Raw genomic sequence first — 15,536 nt, 5'->3', positions numbered from 1 at the left:
TGGATGTGATCTTTCTTACTGGTCTGCCTTCTCTTTTTGGTAGATCTTGAGTAGATTCTGTAAGCTGGAAGCCTGCCCACTTGCCTCCTGGATTTAGATTTTTGAAGGCTTTTTTTGGCTGGTCATTATCACAATATGCTCAAGATGATATGCTTCTCCTTCTTAGGCTTGGAGACTTTTTCTCTGTTTACTCTGATTTTGAGAATTGTTATCACTGAAAACACGTAGTAGCTGCTGATCCTTCACAGTGATGCTAAGTTTTTGGCTTCCAGTAATTGCTTACTGTTTTCCAAGACTAAGAGTTTGTGAGCATGCCTGGAGTAAAGAACTTTATTTTGATTTTTTGTGACTGTTAATGTGTTTTTTAACTGAGGTTTCTCCTTAGAGATCACTACAGTCTGCTTGCATTTGTGTTTTAATTTTTCATCTGGGACAACAGTAGGGTTTAACAGGCAAACATACACACACACTGTCCCAGTAGAGAGCCAGTTTGGTCTAGTGGTTAAGGCAACGGGCTAGAATCCAGGAGACTGAGAGTTCTAGTCCTGCCTTAGGCACGAAAGCCGGCTGGGTGACCTTGGGCCAGTCCCCCTCTCTCAGCCCAACTCGGTGCAATGTAGACTAGCCTCCTCGTGGTGCACCCTGGGCAATGTGACTTGTCACGGCTAAACAGTCTACGCAGCTGGCTGCTGGACCTCAAAAGGATTTCCCAGCAAGAAAAAGCAGCAGGAAAACTGAACTGCTATGCCATACGATAAAAACAGAAACAAAAATTGTCCTAATATAACAGTATCTGTTTTTTTTCTGCCTGTCCCACTTTTTCCCCCTTTTTTTGCAACTGTTCTCATTAAAGGCACATGGGTGATAAAACATTTTCCTTGCATAATGCATTGCTTCTTTCTGACCTGTCTAAAAGCTTGTTAAAATATTAATATATCACCATAAGATCATAAAAATTAGCAGTCATGGTAAATTCTACATTTATAGATTTAGCTGAAGGGCAGTTTTAATGCTGGTAGTTTCCAGATTGAGATGTTTGGGTTTGTTTCTATGTAGGAGTGTTCAGTTTTAGACTGCTTGCCCCATTCTGTGCAAGCAGAAGCAGGCATGATATGAAACACAGAAAGAATACAGCTGAACTTCCTTACCAAATAAGGCTGCAGTAGCAATGTTTAAGTTAGTCTCCTCTGAACAGTTTACTCCTGATTTCTGTTATTGTTCCATTCAGTAGGCAGAGGCAGGAAGTAAGAGTGGAGCTGAGGAGTAGTTTAATATTAAAGGCCATCTTGAATATGGGATGCTAATAAATGGTGCTCTCTGTGTGTGTTAGGATTGCAGCCTTGAGAGTTCCCTGCCAGGAAGTCTGAAGTCTGCCAACTTATGATTTAGAGAAAGAGCTACTGTGGTGTACAGTAGTGGTGAAGGCATTGGACCAAGAGCAGCCACAGAAGATCACTGGAATGTCTTTGGCCCAGTCACTCTCTTTTAGTTCAATCTACTTCATAAGGTCGTTGAGGCAAAAATGGGGAGGAGGGAGTGCTTTCTTAGTGCCTTGAGCTCCTGAATGAAAGACAAGATATACATTCAATGAATGAATGAATGAATGAATGAATGAATGAATGAATGAATGATTTAGGGTACTTCCCTATAAAGTTCATGGTAACTGGGTAGAGATGCGAGCTGGAGATTCTATGGAAGTTTCTTTCCTCCCCCTTCTTTTTTTCCATTCCTCACAGCAGCCTTTGCAAACCTTAAAACAAGTAGAAATAGAGGAGGGTGGGAGGTGCCAGAGCCAAAACAGCAGGTAGCCCAACTTGGTGCTTACTAATGGGAAATGCCAACACATGACCAGCAGAAGAGACACCTTGGGGTCACTGCCCAGCAAGATCTGAACCTTCTCTTCCCTCAGGTATCATAGAGTTGTATAATTTCTTTCCTTTTCCAACATACTCTGCCTGAAGAGTGTAAAGATGGGTTCCTTCCATTTGTCTCTCATGTTTGCCAGGGCAGAGAGAAGACAGTGTGTATTGCACTGGCTGTGTGCACAGATGCTTCAGGAAAAAAGGAGGAACATAAGATCTGCTGTTCTGAACATGCCTCTGTTGAAATGCTCAATAGCCATGCTCCTTGAAAATCAAGGCATTCTTCCATGTGTCTTTGTGTTGGTTCAGAGGCAAAAATGAAATGACTTTGTCATGCAAGACTGGCATGTTGTATGAGTACGGAAGTCTGAAACTGGTTAAGAATCAGTGGAAAGACTTTATGTGAAGGTGCCAAAGACCACAGGTTGGGCATCCTGTGACCTATAGGTGACATCCAATCTATAGCTCCCCATTTTTACCCCTCCAAAACCTTGGCCACTTTTCAGCAGTACTTTTTCTGTTTCTCTTTTTTTTTTTCAAAATTATTATTTTTTAAATCAAACCTAATATTCAAATACCAACACTTGGGCATTTTAGCCCCCCCCCAAAATCAGAAGCATAACATGAGATCATTTTACAGATTTGGAGGGGGATTTGAAGGGGAATAGAAGTAGCTGGCCTGCTAGAGGCATCTCCTTCCATTCTCACACTTAACTCAACCAAAGGTGAGAAAACTTCCAGTGAGCAATGTAATTATCAGACTGCCTTCTGCCATCCTCTAGAACAGGCCTGCATAACTCGCAGAGGGAAAGGGCCACATAGGTAAATTAAAAATAATTGCAGGCCACAGGCACGCCAATCAGCCATTTGGCAGCCAGTGGAGCAGTGACAGCGATGGAGCTGCAGGGTCGGTGAGGCCTGGAGGGGTAGGAGGTGCTTGGGGGCACGTCTTTGGCTGTGGTGGCAGATCCTCCCTTCCTGAAAAAACACTGGTGATGTCATGAGTACTGATGGCGAGCAGGAGGGGGCCTCTATCCAGGGGGGAAAACGCATGCGTAGTACTGAGGAATTAAGCAGCCATTCAAAGAGACACAGATCAGACCCGCCTTAACTTTTGCGGTTTATCTGTCTGGGTTTTCCCACGCTTCTTCAGTTTGTTAGGATTTTCAGTCTTATGTAGCAGCAATAAACACTAGAGACCTATTCCTCGTCTCAGCATGATTCCTGACTGTTAGGACAGGTGGGCTGCATGCTGTGCAGGCCTGCTGTAGAGGTTCAGGAGGCAGAGCTTCAGCCCTAACTCTTTCAGTATGGCCCACCCCTGCCTTAGATTACTGTAGGGTTGGCATACTGCATTAAGATTTGGTACGTGTAACCATAATCTATTAACTGGCTGAGATTGCACAACATACTAAATCATAAATCATAGAATACAAACCATGGTGCCTGGCCCACCTGCCATCCTTTCACATGACACCTTCTGAAAGTATGAATAGGGAGTTAGCAATTAATGTTAGTCTGTACTTGTATGTATGGACTGGAGTGTGTGTTTAAAAGGATTTTTGCTGGATGAAATGCTTTACTTTGTACTCTCCTATTGGTCAGCTGGAGGGAGTATAGTAATGGGCATGTCATATTCCCTGTCTGTTCTCTGCATTCCAGGATCCCAGGGGTGAAGGTGAAGATGATTAGACAGACTGAAGGAATTAGGCAGTGCAAATGGTGCCATGTGCAAGAGCCCTGAATTTAGTCTTAAAGGAACATCAGGGGCTTGAAGCCAAGATGCATGTACTGCATAGCCCTGCAGCTATGTATGCCATGGCAGCTGCACATTGTGGCTTATCACAGCCAGGGAACTATCCCATACATGTTTGGGATTTAACTGCTATGCACCCAGATCCATGCTATTATACAGATGGCTTTTGTTGTTATTTATAATGTTCTCCCCTGAAGGTTGCCCAGAGCAATATAATGGGTTCCACTGGTCTGGATTTATAGGTGGTGGTATAGAGGGTGCTTGGCTTTCCTTGTCTCTAGAGGGTTGAAGTACGTCATGGCTGTGTTTGTACAACACATTTATGCCCTATTATTAATTAAACTGTAATTTACTCAATTAACCCAATTTTCTGGATTGGCACAATGCTCTGGCCTTAAAATGTGGTTGGCTAATTTGTGATTCATTTGTAGTGCAATTGCAGACAACTTCAGACTCATTCTGATCTTTATGACTCTAGCTGGTAAAAGTATTAGCCATAAATTTAGTACACCAATGTCTACACTTTTTGAAGTACTATATAGTATTTATTACATTTATATCCCACTCTTTCTCCAAGGAGTTCAAATGCTGTATATATGATGTTATCTCCTTCCATCCCAAAGTATATCTGTGTGATGTAGCAATCTAGTGAGGTGGTGAAAGACCCAAGGTCACTAGGTTGAATTTTAATCAGAACCCATATACGTTAATGCACTATAATAAAACGGGTAGCTCACGTACATTCTCTGAACTCTGTAAAGAAGTAAACAAAAATCTCCAGCTCTATGACATTTTGTATGCCTTTTGGAGCAATTTAATTTAGCCTGTATAAATTCTATCAAATGTTAATATGAAATCTCTTCCCATTGTGTTGGGTTCATACGGGGTCCTCGTTGGTGAGGTGAATGCACTTTGCATCTGCTCAGAAGCCTCTTCATCTGAATGTGCTTCTTAAGTTCTATGATTAAGCTGTGATATTGGAAATAGATGAAGCCAGGCTCAGATTTAGCTCTGCCAATTCTACGTGGCACTTAGAAATGGACATGACTTCCAGGTTGAGTCTGCTCAGAATACTGTGCCACCAACATGTGGATAAATGATTAAAGTGTTGGATTATAGCTCGGGAGACTCCTTCTGGAATGCCTGCCCTCTGCTATGAATCTCACTGGCTGGCTTGGCCAATCACTGTTTCTCAGCCCAATCTACCTCACAGAGTTCTTGGGAGGATAAAATATGATAGGGAGGAGAATTCCATAAGCCACCATGAGCTTCTTGAAGGAAATGTAGGCTAACAAAAATGTAATAAGAAATAAGAAACTATATTGCAGGGGAAGGGTGAGAAAAACAAGTGACTTAGAATCAAAATAGTAATACAAAGCAGTCTAAATGAAAGTGCCTCTAAGGGATTTCAGTGGATAGGGTTGAAGGCAGTGCTTCATCAAGGTGGCTTATCCAGAAGTTATTGTGCTTGGAGGGAATGCCACATAGAACAGCTCTCTTAAAACAGCAATTTGTGAAAGGACACTGCAACTTTATTACTACCAAAGATACTGGGATTTTCAAACCTACTTTAATACTTCGGCTAGCATGAATCAATTCCCCATATAGCAGGCAAAGAAAGGAAAAGGTTATGTCCAAGCTTTCAGTTGCTTAAATTGTAATTACTGAGGAAATCCTTTAGAGAGCATTCCTCATCCCACTCACAATCAACAACCGTCTCCCACCTTCCCTCCGCATCTTTCATCAACCTAGCATATATTTGTTCCTATTCATTAAATTTAGTTTTTGTCCTGGATCTGTCCTGTTTTTGGAGTAAACTTGTTTATGGCTCCTGGAAATGCCACTCAAGCTTCAAATGCTACCACTGTGCACCTCTGATTTGTACTGAGATAAAAATTAGACTGCAGAAGTTACATTCAAGTATTTGCTATTTGACAAAGTTATAGAAGTGCCATCCCCAAATCTGATGTTCTCTAGATGGGTTGGACTATATCCCCCCTAATTCTGTTTTCTGAGCTAAGGGAAGTGGTTTGCAGGAGTTTATGACCTGGAGGACCTGGGGTTGGGCAGGCTGTTCTAGTATGTGAGGTTTTTTTTAATCATCCATGATACTCTGAACAGAACTCTGCTAGGATTCTCCAGGGCATGATATCATTATTCTGTGATCATCTAAGGCACAGATGATTAATTTTAATTTTACACTTCTCTAGTGCTAGATATGAAATTATGTACCAAAGATGTGCATCAGTAGGATAAATAGATTTAACAACAAAAACACCCCAGCTTGGATTGAGATTAAAAAGAAGGGCTGTAGCTTGCGAATGATACTAAACATCCCTGCTGGGTGTCCATGTAGAGATTTTTAACAACACCAGTTGGTTCATTTCACCAAACAGTAGCAGTGTGAAGCCTGAGATGTCTTTGTATCTAGGGCCAGTAATGATTGCACTCCACCCATGATGACTGTCAGCACCCTGGCAGCTAGCTCTTTGGTATCAGCTTTCACTACACTGGAATGATGTCATTTTCAGCCAAAAACTCCCAAAGTCTCTTGGCCAAGAAATGATTGGCAAAAGCAAAGCAGCCTGTTTCAACCCCTCAGCTGGGGGTGTAGAGACATAGCACCTCAAGCAGATCACTGTAACAGTTCCTAAGCTTTGCAAAGGCTGGTTTTCTATACTGCTCAAGAATTCAGGGATACAAGTTGGCTCAGAGAATCGAGGTTGGAAGGGGCTTTTAAAGCCAGTGCCCTGCTCAGCCTCAGAAATATCTCCCAGGTTTGCCAGAAAGAAAGGCATGCTTGTGTGGTGCAAGGGAGTGGAAATATCCCCTATTGTCGTTGCATCATATATGTATGATATGTGTGTCCTACCCAAAGAGAGGTAAGACATTCAACCATTTTCTCATTGTTTCTGTTTCCGTTTCCTTGCAACATATTTCAGGATGTACTGGCTAAGAGAGAGAGTTTGCAAAGATCTGTCTGGGGGCTAATCTACATATCCTGCTTGATGTGGCACAAAATGTTCTCTTAACTGTTTCTTGAGGTCATATCATCACAACGTAGTCTCCATCTCCATCTCACTAGCAGCCTTCTGCTGAGGCAGACCAAGGCCGGTCTAAGGTGTAACAGCATGAAATTGTGCTTTTCCTGCCGTTATGGCAGAAGATCTTCCATGCGTGGCAGAAGATCTCTAGGGCATGTGGAGGTTGCATCAGCTGGGCTCCAAATGGGCCAGCAGGTCTGCTGTGGGACTGTCTTCTCCCGTCTGGCTGCTAGGATCTCTCCTTCTATAGCTGTCTGTGTTGCAGCCTATTCTCTCTCTCTCTCTCTTTTTGTAGTTTAGACTGGAAATAGACATTTCATGCTATGCAGGTCTTCCAGAATAATATTACTGCTATACAAAATAATGCTCTACAAGGTTGGTGTGCTTCCTCTCCTATCATCTACATGTGCTGACTTTCCTTATGGCACTTCTCTTCTTTGGTGGGCTGGCAGTCACGGTATTGGTTTGTTAAAAGTTCTATCCTTAGGACTATCAAGAGGTCAATATTCATATGGCTATTGCTTTTAAAAACCATGCTTTTCAGCCCCTGGCTCAGGATTAAGGGGCTGCAGTGTCCAGCACTGTGTGAAGTGTGAGGCTTGTTGTAAAGGCAACAACAAAAAACCCTCTCTGGAAATGTTGCAGCTGACTGTCCGCAGCATAAGAGGGATCTTGGATGAAGGGCCCCATCTCTGCTGAATCAACAGATGAACTGTTGCTGACAGCTAGCTTGGGTGGCGGGGTGGGATTTTTAGTTTCTTGTCCTTCAGAAAGGGACAGCAGCTTGAAGAAAGGGGTTTTGAGGGAAATGTGCTGTGGGAAAGAGAGGAAGGAAGGGGAAACAGGTGGTTTCCATTTACATTTAATGGAGAGCTACAAGAATCGCTAGCAATGTGCTCCTAGTATCGATCCTCACAGTGTTGAAACTAACAGTATGCAAAAAGGTGTTGGGGAACTGCAAACCCCACCCCAAAACATGTTCAGGATAGTGGTTGAGGTTGGTTTTGCCATTGGTAGGTAAAAATTAGTAGGAAGAAAAGGACTACAAACCCGCCAGTTGCTGCTCTAGAAGTAACCCAGGTTGGCTTCTCTGGGCACACGGACTTTACCGGCTTTGTTGCTGAAACACAGTAAAGACGGGCTTTGGCCAGTGCTTTGTCTTTTTAGATACTTTCTACATACTCCTCAAAGATGGGAGGAAAGTGGATTATCATTTTCGTGTAGATGAGCCCAGTGGTAGCTAATCCGTCACCGTGAAGACAAAATTTGGAGAAATATGATTAGAACTATTGGACGATTTGGAAAGCTGATGGATAGAGCTTAGGACCCTCACACACACACACACTCACAGACATATATACATGCACACATACCTACCTACTTACCTATACATCTCGGGAATAGTGCCCATTTCACACTGTGTGATAATGATGAAGTTTCCACAGGTTAAATAGGATCTAAAATTCAGGATTAAGATACATATGCTATCATGCTTCTCTGAGCTCATCACCCTGTATCAGACAATGACTAATGGACCTACAACCTTTTTGGAGGACAAAGTACTTTGTGCGTATGCATAGCAATAGTTCCCTTATCCCAAGCATGTGTGTTTGTGTGTATACACATGTATGTATGTATTTGATGAAGTAAAGCAAAGTAAGGGCATCTGACTGCAGATCAGGAAGGGCAGTTTTGTGTTTCTTTCAGATTTTGTTACAGATTGAGGTTTGGTTATCTATTAGGGGAAGGGGCACCTAGCCATTGATTGGAGGGGGAATGTGCTTTCCACATAGCAGGTCTGAATACACAATTTGCAGTGTGGGGCTGAGGGAGACTCCTATTTCTCTAGGGTTTTGAAGCCCAGAGCCAATCTGAGCCGAGCAGGATGGCAATGTTGCAAGGGCTAGAGAGGGACTGTGCCGGTTTAGGAGATGATTTAGATTGCTGGGCAAATGAACAGGGCTCAGCTTTTTAGGAAAATTGTTTCTTGGGTTTCAGATTTTTAGGTGTTTTAAGCCCTTCTTACAGCTTATACACCTTACTTTACTTTTCTGCTGGAAACGTGTAGGTTAGCATATAGTTCCGGGAGCGCCCCAAAGAATAAATCATTCTCAGGTAATGTATATATGATCACTATGAAACTTTTGCAGTTAGCTGGATGATTAAGCTTTAAATACATATCAGCCCATGGTTCCTTGTAAGGCTGATGATAAATTCTTTTTCATTGGAGCCATAGGATCATTCTGCTAGGTTTACATGACACGGCTCTAGAAAACAAATTAGGGACTGGTAATTTGCAACTGCACCATTTGCAGAGGAGGAGTCACTAGGTATGTCTGTGGCTGAATTACATCTGAATGACAGTGGGATCATTCAGATATGCCCACTTATTCCCACTCTCTGGTTGCTTTTGTACAATAGACTTAACAAGGTCAAAGGTAGCAGCCTGTGTTATGCTAAGAGCTAAACTCAGCACAGGGGCAAAAGGGGTTTAGTTTTTGGCCCCAAACAAATCCAAGCCTCGAGTAACATGCCCCCATCAGCCAGGTCATCCAAATTGGAACAGGTTAACCTTTCCTTCCTGCTGCTGGCACAGAGTTGAAGTCTTAGCAAAAACAGGAATGTCTTTCTGTTTCTTTTCTTCTTTCCCCCCTGCTTTCATAGGCATATGGGTAGGAGGGTGGATTTGGGGAGATGGGGTGGGCAGTGGGTAACCACCTTGGCTCCATTCAGAGAAATGCTGGCTCTAGTCAAGGCACCAAAGGTTTGCTTTTGGTCTTTGTTTTGACCAGCCACCCTCAGCCTCTCCCAACTGGCCACTCCTGAAATGGAGTTCATATTGCAGCCTTCCTTATAAATTTCTACTTAGTATATGAATAATAAGCCAGTGCTGATTATTTCAATCATGAAGTGCAAAGAAGTGCTGAAAGGAGCTCTAATGACATTTTAATAGGCTGTATATGCTATTTCCATAAATTAGTTATATTCAGCTCAAATGATGCATTCACAATATGGCCGGGGGGGGGGGGGGGGGTTGCACGGTTGCGAAACGGCTGCCAAGGTGGATGTGGCCAGTCACAAAACATCCATTTACTTGAAGCAAAGCAATGAGACGGTTCCATACTCACTATAACTTACCTTTGCCTAGTTTTTTTCCCTGAGGCAAGTGAAGTGGGCACATTTCCAAACAAAACACTCTGCTGCAGTTACCTATTGTTATTATTTCCTAAGAATGTCTCTGCAGCTTAAATAGGAACCTGGAGATATTCTTAGAAATAAAGACATTCCTGGAAGTTGTGGTTTGACTTACAGCATACCAGCTACCTATTTTTAGAAAATTAAATAATCTTAGAAATAAAAGCAGGTGAGATAATGAGCCTGGCAGATGCCAAAAGAAGGGACTACAAACCCTGTGAGCCCAGTACATTTGGCTGCCTGCCCATCTTCCATAGCAAATTAGAGAGGTTCATAGCTTAAACTTATATTCATCAGTAAATATGGGCAAATAAACTCTTAATCATAGCTAAAAGAGTAAGGTGTATAAAAGTAGAATTGCCAGAGATCTGCTATATCAAAGTCTGAAATTCATCAACTGTTTCATTATATGCTGTTTTGTAAATTCATGTAAATTCATGTGAATAAGTGTGTGTGTGTGTGCACGTGTGTAAGATCTGTTCAGTGCAAGCTGTGACTGTATGGTTGTGTCAGTCTTTCAAGGTAGGGCAGGTAAATAAATAGACACCGGATTCCAGGAACACTACTTTATTGTTGTAAGGTACATTAACAGACTCTTGAAAACAGAGCTTCTCTCTGCCCCATTTTATACCAAACAGAATCAAGGTGGGGTTATTTTGATTTTCTTTTTCATTCATTGCACTTTCCCAGGACTGAGGGTCATTTTTCTTCCCTTAATGGCTCATACATACCTTCATCATGGTTATCTCTACATTCCCTTACAGGCTGATTATTTTGCAGATGAAATCTCTTGTACTGGTTTGAGTTGGAAGTTGGGTGGACAGGATATGACAAGATGACAGAGAGAGTCTCCTCTGAAGTCATCTGGGAGGTTCTGAACCTGAGAAAATGGGCAAGGTTCTCTGTGATTATAGCTCTACCACTTATGGATTTGACTTTGGCCCCTGCTGGTGAGTGAAAACAACTGGAGGGTCAGGGAGTGAATCCTGACAATATTCAAGCCTTCTTGGTGGAAGGGGAAATGCCAGCAGCCTTGAAAGAGGTGCAGGTCTTTCCCCTTTTCAAGAGGCCATTCCTGGATCTGGTGTTATTATTAGACAACTGTTGCTCATATTCAGTCTTTCCTTAGTGGAAAGATGGTGGAGAAAGTAGTGGAGTGACAAGTATAGAGAATCCTGGAAGAAGCTGAATACCTGGATCCTTGATATCAGGATTCAGGCCTGGGTATTGGACTGAAACCACATTGGTCCCTCTCATAGATGATTTGTGGTGGAACTTGGATAGAGGAAGCATGACCTCTCAGCAGCTTTTGGTATTGTTGATCACAGTATCCTTCTGGTCAGCCTATGAGGAGAGGAGTTGGAGGAACTGCTTTATGGTGGTTCTGCTCCTTCCTGGAGGAATGGTCCAGTGAGTTGTCTCAGGAAGAGAGAGGGCAAGCCTTCAGGTGCTGCCCAGGGTTCAGTCCTCTTTCCCATCCTGTATATCATGTATATACCCAAATAAGGATTTTGGGATGCAGATAAAACTCAATTGTGTAACTGCACCCTGGGCTGAATGGGGAGTGTAGTAAAAGTCCAGTGTCTGAAGACTGTCAGAGTCTGGATAGGGAGAAATCAGCTCAGACTCAACTCAAGCAAGATGAAGTGCCTCTTCATTCAGAAGCCTTCATTCTGGAACTATACCATCTTTGGCTCTTGCTCAGGTTATGCTTCCCTGCAGAGAGCAGGATACAATTTGGGGTCCTCCTGGACTTATGGCTCTGCTGGAAATACAGGTGGAAGCTGTGGCCAGGAGGGCCTCTGCCTAGCTTTGGCTGATGCATCAATTGTGGCTGTACTTAGGATAGAGGGTGAAGATTTCATTTTCTGTATGTCTTACATGGGGCTATGTTATGGGCAAAAGGAATAACCTTGAGGAACAGGAGGAAAAGCTGCTACTAAGACAATGGTCAGAAAAAGAAATCTGAGTCTGGGGCAGAACTGTAATCTGAATAAGCATCTCAGACAAGACCCTCCCTAGTTCTCTTGAAGATAGAGGGAGGGAGGGGGAAAGTGCATTCAGACTTGCAAGTTTCTGTTACTATATCCTTATAATAAAAGTAGCATTAGCATTCAGGACTTTGGTTTCCTAGTCTGGTCTACCTTGAAGGGCTGACAAGCTGAAGACTACCCAAAAACGTCATCCGTGCAAAACGCTTATGAGTCACAACCATTACTGTCATGTAATACAGACATGGCCAAAAGTATTGGTACCTCTCTGCTTTTTCCCAAAGAATCCCAATTTGCTGTGAAATAAGTTGAAACTGACACAAGTGAATGGCATCCACCATTCTTTATTGCGCAGTCCACAGAGCAGACATTTTGCTGTTGATATATGACTCAACTCATTAAAACAGCCACTCATTTTTTCCTCTTCCACATAAGGCAGGGGCAGCTGAACATGTTCAAAGGGCACAGAGGTTTGGCTGATTATTGGAGGAGTAGGGTTGGAATCTGAACAGTACTGTTCCAGATTTTGTTTGATTCCTTTTTATTATTTAGTAAGCATTACAATCAAATGTTCTATTGTAGAGTTAGGTTCTTCATTTACTCTTCAGTAATTATTTGAGGAAAATCATTTCCTTCCTGAGCATTGGGACTTGCAGAAATGTTTTATGAATTCAGTAATATAACTAGTGAGGGACGCGGTGGCGCTGCGGGTTAAACCGCTGAGCTGCTGAGCTTGCCGAGCGGAAGGTCGGCAGTTTGAATCCGTGTGATGGGGTGAGCTCCCATTGCTAGTCCCAGCTCCTGCCAACCTAGCAGTTCGAAAACATGCAAATGTGACTAGATTAATAGGTACCGCTTCAGCAGGCAGGTAATGGCATTCCGTTTAGTCATGCCAGCCACATGACCACGGAAGTGTCTACGGACAAATGCCAGCTCTTCAGCTTTGAAACGGAGATGAGCACCGCCCCCTAGAGTCAGACACGACTGGACTTAATGTCAAGGGAAACCTTTACCTTTACTAATATAACTAGTGCATCGTCTTATCTTTAGAACTTTAATTATAGGACCTAAGTTCCTATAGGACAGCAAAACATATCTGTAAAACAGAAAGATATAATGGATCTTAAACAGGTTTTTAACGTGATTATTTTGTGGCAAGAATGTCCACTAAATAGGATCTTTGCCTAATTACTGATTTGGGATGGTAAAATGTTTTGAACGAGCACTGAATGGCTTACCTTAACCCCTGTTCCCATGACTAGTTCTATTCGAAAATATGTCCAAGATTTTTGTGTTTCCTCTCAATTGAGTATTACATTTTTTTCTCAGGGAAGAGAAACTGGTTGAACATCTATCATGGCTTCCTGATATCTCAAACATTTTAGCAACACATTTGTGTTTGACTTTTTGATCCTTAGCAACTGGATACATCACAATCTCTCTAATGGTAATACTGCAATTCAGATTCCCATTAATGGTAGTAACACTTTTTAAAAATTCTTTTCACCGTTCTTTAAAGCCAGATCTTCTCTGATACATATTTCTTTGGTTTCTCCCTATTTTAAATATAGATTTAATTTTCCATTATATCGCCTTCTAGTTTCACAGTCAAACTTGATTGTTTTTCTTTCCTTCCCCATCAATTGAGCTCAGGCTGTTTTTACTCAAGCTTCACTTTTGGTATTGCGCTTGGAAAGCCAATACCAAATCCTAGTGATAGAATCTTTGCCCATGAAGATTTGCCTCATCTTTGCTCAGAGTAGCAATTTCCTTTTATAAAAAGTCTCTTGGAACCAGCTGTTTGAGGCTTCTAGCTGAAGTGCAAGTATGTTGAAATGGATTTCCTCCAAACTCATGTAGTCTCTCTCTTTCATCTTTGTTTTGCTTTTCAGAAAACAAAATGAAAAGAATGATGAAGATTCTCACTAATGTTATGGGATAAAATTAAAGAACAAATAAAGTTGTGTTTGAATGCAGATGCTCCTCCTCACAGTGTACTTGAACTTTCTGTTAAGGATATACTGTTGAAGTGCAGTGTGGCAATTTAGAATTTCTTAGTTCACCATGCAAGATGGGTCCTGTGTACTTTTTTGATTTTGAAAAAGTCTTTGCCTTCTTTGTATTCCATACATCAATTGACAGAGGATTTAAAACCAGAACACAATATGGTGTGAACACATACTGTATGCAGATATAATCTGTTAACAGTCAACCAGTGATAGTTGTCTTCCAATACTTCGTTTATGGTCCCTGGTTTTTTTCTAATTTTTCCTGATTATGTTTTGTGTTGGAAAGAGCATTGCAAAATGTAGCAGAGCTATTAACTAAAATAAGTATGAATAGATTTTGATGATAGAAAACCAGGAACTTTCAACACAGTAATTACTTAGAATACAATTATTTAGTGGCAATTTCTGTTTAGGGCAACAGTTTTTGTTTTCTAATCATGCACAGAGATTAATCCCCCCTTTTTATTTGTGATATAAGATTGACTATGAATAGGTTTCTTTATTATTTAGTCCGGTGAATACCAAAGCTGGGCAAATATCATTAATTATCGTGAACAAATGTGGAAAAGAGTACTGTAAATTTCTAATTGGGAATTGCGAAGGCTCGTTTCTCTACTTGCTACCTTTTAACACTTAGCTTCTATCTTCTGGTCTTGATTTTCCATTTCATCCTCATTTCTTAATTATAGGCTTTACACACTGTGTTAAGACATGGTTTGCATGACCATAGTTAATTGGAAAAAGCACAGCAGGCTGTGATTGCACAACTCACTCAGCTGTAAACCATGCTTTACAATCTATAGTGGATGATTTCACATAATGTGCTACAGCAAAACAAAATAAACTAAATTATGTCTTACTGTAATGTGTGAACCCAGCTAACCTATGATGCAAGAAACACTACAAGAAAACCACAGTGGAAATATATTTTTATTCATTCTAATACTGTGCATTTATTAAGGTAAAAGCAAAAACATTTAAGATGCTTGCACTGCTTATTTTGATTATTTCATGAGTTAGCAGTAGATCTGTAACTAATTCACAAATCTGAGCCTGAGCTCATATGTAGCAGAGTTTGTCTCTATTTGCAAAAAGGCTTGCACCTTGTTAGGAAGGGATCTGAATTGATCTGGGCAACACAAAGGCTTTGCAAAGTAGTGAAAAGAATTCCTATTTATTTAGGTATAAAAAGTATATTCTCAAAGTCATTCCTTTTTCATTATGTAATTTGTTGCAGAAATGAGTCTGTCTCACATGGGAAAAAATAGAACTCCAGTGAGCATTCTAAAAAGTTCTTGAGATCAAATGCCAGTTCTACCACTTGCACATTGAGCAAAATCGGAATATGATCATCTGTTATCATAAACTAAATAAAGATTTTAGTCTGCTCTTTTGGCAGAAAGAATGGCTTACAAATATCCATAACCAGGCAATCCCTGCATTTCAGGCTTATTATCTAGATATAAAAAGAAAAGTGATGGGGAAGAAGAAGGTGAGGGTGGGGAGCAAACTAGGCAATAGCTCTTAATTGCAAAATTCTTGTAATGGCCAGCAGGAATGAATTCAAGGGCAAGAAAAGTAAAAAAAAATGTTGATGGGTCTGTAAATTGAATTGATAGTCTCAGTCTGCCATAGGCTAATGGAATGGCTGCTGCTAAGTGATGGCTGTATGTGTGTGT

General features: G+C 41.4%; 1 protein-coding gene across 1 annotated transcript in view; it reads right to left on the bottom strand.

Annotated features, from left to right (window-relative positions):
• The window catches only part of MYLK (myosin light chain kinase), a 392,661-nt gene extending 378,503 nt beyond the window's left edge, over positions 1–14,158 (bottom strand). The window contains exon 1 of the mRNA XM_063288778.1: positions 14,152–14,158. The gene's annotated coding sequence lies outside the window, so the exon portion shown is untranslated. The remainder of the gene's footprint in view (positions 1–14,151) is intronic.
• Positions 14,159–15,536: the final 1,378 nt, after the last annotated feature.

This window comes from Candoia aspera, chromosome 1, assembly GCF_035149785.1.
Source record: "Candoia aspera isolate rCanAsp1 chromosome 1, rCanAsp1.hap2, whole genome shotgun sequence".
Classification (NCBI taxonomy): domain Eukaryota; kingdom Metazoa; phylum Chordata; class Lepidosauria; order Squamata; family Boidae; genus Candoia; species Candoia aspera.
Note: the sequence above shows the minus strand (reverse complement) of the source record. Positions and strands in the feature narration are given on the sequence as shown.